This window comes from Arvicanthis niloticus, chromosome 17 (genome assembly GCF_011762505.2).
Source record: "Arvicanthis niloticus isolate mArvNil1 chromosome 17, mArvNil1.pat.X, whole genome shotgun sequence".
Classification (NCBI taxonomy): domain Eukaryota; kingdom Metazoa; phylum Chordata; class Mammalia; order Rodentia; family Muridae; genus Arvicanthis; species Arvicanthis niloticus.
The window spans coordinates 31,673,603-31,677,501 of record NC_047674.1 but is presented as its reverse complement, the minus strand read 5'-3'; the positions used below and the strand labels follow the sequence as shown (position 1 = coordinate 31,677,501).

The window sequence follows — 3,899 nt, the reverse complement described above, 5'->3', positions numbered from 1 at the left end:
CAGAAAAGTGAATTCCCCAGAACACCCTGCGCACCGCATGTGGCTAGGTGCATGCACTCACTCAGTATTCTGATTAACGACAGAGCCCTCAGTAAACAGGGCCAACCACAGGAAGAAAAATGTTCGGAATCAGAAGCAATGTTCTCTGAATTTACTGCATGCTTGGAGATCCCCAGACCCACGGGAGCTGCTGTATCCATAGGATACAAGCCTTAGGAACACAAAGTCCCACTGGGACACCCAGTGGGTCCAGCCTCTGCAGCACTCAAGCAGCCGGTGTTCAGCCATTCATCCACAGTGTGGTCTTATTCTCTGTCTCAGTCTTCAGTCCCCCAGCTACAAAATCAGAGGTCAGTGGTGGATTTAGTTGCCAGTTCAGAACTTTGGACCCTCTTTTGGAGGCTTCTCCCTCCAGGAGTTCTTGGGTCTTGGGAAGCCCAGGATGGAGCATCATGGGAAGGTGGGAGGGGTCTTCTACAGACTCTGGAGTCCAGCAGGAATCTTCCTGCCCAGCTCACCTTGGCTTCCTTGGTCGGACAACACAGCCTGGAATTCTTAGCCAGCCTTTATTTCTCTACTTCCCCTTGACAGCGGACAATGAACCTGGGATGGAGAGTTCAGCAAAAAGGAAGGATGCTCTCCCACATGGAGTGAGTCCAACCCACTAGCGCATGCCTTCGGAGTCCACAGCATCAGCACATGCCTTTGCCTACCAGTCTGTGCACCCATACCTCCCCACCACTGTACCCAGTAATTTAAGGAGAAGCTGAGGGACTCCCCCCCCAAAAAAAAAGTGCCAACTCTTCCGTGCTAGCTCTAATGCAGCCCTTGCCATCCCTTAGTAACAGACCCACATTTGTGCACCAGACCCAAGAGACTCCTCCTGCCACAATGATGTAAAGCCTCCTCTGCTTCCTGTCCTGACTTTGGGTCATCATTGAAGTGTCAGAAAGGGAAGATGTTCCCAACTGTCACCTGGAGCCAAAGCTCCCTACTTGGGATTAATAGGTGCCTCCCCACCCCAAACCACCTATCACACTTTAGTACAAGTATTAGGAGCTTATCCCCAAGACCCCACTGTAGAACGAGCATAGGGCATCAGCCCCTTCCATAGATACTGGACTATGACAGCCAGTCTGCCTACCTAGAACCCAGGATGAGGTTGGAGGTTACAGACAAGTGTATTCCTGTTCAGATGCTCAGGTCACTCTTCGTGGCCCATGACCTTGGCCACTTTGGGTGCTCAGCCTTGGGAATACGTCGTGCACACCCTCCCTGAATGTAACACTGTATCCCTGCCATTGTACTGTCTGTAAAGACTCTTCTGGGTGAGAGCAGCTGTTGCTTGCCTACTTGGGAGCTCAATACAGATCTTGCTTACAGGGTACATTTTGTGCTGAGGCAGCAGCTGGGCCCAGGCGGCTGTGCAGCAGGCCCCTGCCAGGTGTCCTGGGTGGCCAGGGAGATGAGCCAGCATCTCTTTCTCACACCTGTCTCCAGGTCAAAATGAACTTGAGGCCAGCAGGGGCCCAAGCCAGAGAATTACTGAGTCTGCAAAGCCTGGGCCACCCCCTCAAGAGCAAAGGACCGACTGAAGCAAGCTCTGCAGAGACCATAGTCCACACAGGTGACCTTCAGATAGGACAAGTTGCTGAGGAGAGCCCAGGAGATCCCTTCCTGGCCCATCCCCTCCCCGCCTGGCAGTTGAGCCTATGAGAACTAGATTAAAATAATAAATGTTTGAATGTCAGTTCAGTAAAAAAAACAAACAAACAAACAAAAAAACTTATTAATTGGTACCTCTGAGTAAAGACACAAATGGTGGCAGGAGGACATGTAATGTACCACCACCAAACCAAATGGCAGGGGCTGGTGACAGGGCATGATGAATGAACACTGATTCTCTTCAGGCTAGCTTCCGGTATTCTCTGTAAAAGGCACTGGAAGCATCCAAGAGTAACGGAGATTCTCAAGAACGCCAATGTCAGGCATTCGCTGTACTCCACTGAGTGTTGGGATGCTACAAGCAGGTAGACTAAGTACGGGCAGGCGCAGAGTCCTGTGATAGCCTACAGAGTTGCCTGAAATTGATGGGGATAGGGTAGAAGGAGCCCTGTACCTTGCCAGAGTCCCCAATTCTCTGGCCACCCAGGAAAGGAGGGACAGTTCTGGATGCCCCAGGACTGCAAGAAGCAAAGTCCCCTTGGTCAGCACTTTGCGCCCCGCCCCGCCCTTCCTGGCCCCCTTTTGGAGCGGAAAAGGGAACTGTGCGGGACTTGGGACTTTCAGCGACACCCGAGGGGCCCACGATGCTCCTGCCCTGAAGCCCCTGCCTGGCAATTATTTGGGCCCAGAGAAATATCGGTGGCCTTGGCTAACCGAATTATTCTTTCGGTTTGAGCCAGCTCCCCCTTTTGACTCAGATCCGGCAGAGAAGGAAAGCGCTTTCCGAAAGTCCCGCGGGTTGTCTGGGCTGATAGATGCTTCCAGCTCCTGGCAGCAGCGAACACTGTATGAACATAGCCACTGGTGACCCTTGCTGGAGCCAGCCGATGTCCAGAGTTGTTGGGTACCGGGCAAAGTTTCGGTTGATTCCGTACATGCTTAAACCACCAAAATAGCAAAAGAAACATGCTTGGAAGGTATCTAATATTTTTTCCAGTAAGTTTTGCATTACATTTGCAGGGGGGTCGAGGGAGTCGGGTCACAGCTTTGTGGGATTTCTTTACAGGCGACAGACCGACAGACAGACAGACAGACAGACAGACAGACAGACAGACAGGCGGACAGGCGGGCAGGCAGGTAGACGGGCAGACAGAGGACCTTGCAGCATTTTGTGTTCCCTCCAAGCAGTCTCTGGGGCCCTTGTGTGCTAATATTTCTTTTTTGAGTCCCCATCTCAAATCCCTGGAGACACAGGGCTGCCCAGCTGTTATTTTGCAGAATTTTTCTCGTATCAGCCGACAGTTCTGCTTACTGCTCCTAGAACTGAGTCACAAGGGGATGTGGGGATTTCTGAGCTGTTTCAAAATGTGCCCGAAGTATTAGTGTGTTCGTGCAGCCCTTGTTTATTTAAAATTTAGAAAATAAAAAAAACCCAACAAGGAGGACACACACATGCAGAAGATGGGAGGGACAGGTGGGCAGGGTCTCTCTACCTTCTTTCCTGGCCTTCTATCAACGACTTGTCTAGGGTCATTTTTATTTTATTTTATTTTATTTTTTTGCACAACACTTGCTTCCTCTTCAGTCTGTCCAATTCTTTTTTACTTACCCACCCTGAGGTCTCCCGAGCTCAGTATAAGACATCAGGCAAGCCAGCTCCACTCGGGACCTGAGTTTTCTCTTCTGGAAAAAAAGCGGTAACCTGGAGGCTCAGATGCTCCAGGAAACACAATTCAGTAACTAGAAGGGACCTTTCCTAATGGGAGAGACACCTGTAGCTTCTGGTCAATCATGACGGCATGGGATTGCTTATAGAAGCATGGTGCGACTAAGCATGGTGTCACAGCTGAGGAGCAGGCTGGAAGCCATATGATAGATACAGAGGAAGCCATATGATAGACACCTGCTTTAGACGGTGCCTTGAGGGTTGAAGTGAAGTTTGCTGGGCAGATCTGTTGGAAATTGGCAAGTCTGGGAAGAAAACAGCTGGGGGAGGGGGTGGTATACATAAATGCTTGGTGCAAGAAGAGAGCACAGGGGATGGCCTCCCTATGTGGTCATATCATAAAATATGTCAGGGAGAGGTGGACACTACATTGCCATGATGCCTGGAACCATCCCTGATCCCAAGCCTTCACACAGCCTCTGCCTTCATCTGGAAGCAGTACCACTCAGACAAGCCTGAAAGAAGTTTCTGGGGCCAAGGAAAAGAGAAAAGGCAGTTATGACAGAGC

At 50.7% G+C, this 3,899-nt stretch overlaps 1 long non-coding RNA gene across 1 annotated transcript; it reads left to right on the top strand.

Annotated features, from left to right (window-relative positions):
- Positions 1-248: 248 nt before the first annotated feature.
- On the top strand, positions 249-1,786 carry LOC143434782 (uncharacterized). The gene is made up of 2 exons (XR_013104539.1): positions 249-650; positions 1,501-1,786. It is a non-coding gene; the product is annotated as an uncharacterized LOC143434782 (long non-coding RNA).
- Positions 1,787-3,899: the final 2,113 nt, after the last annotated feature.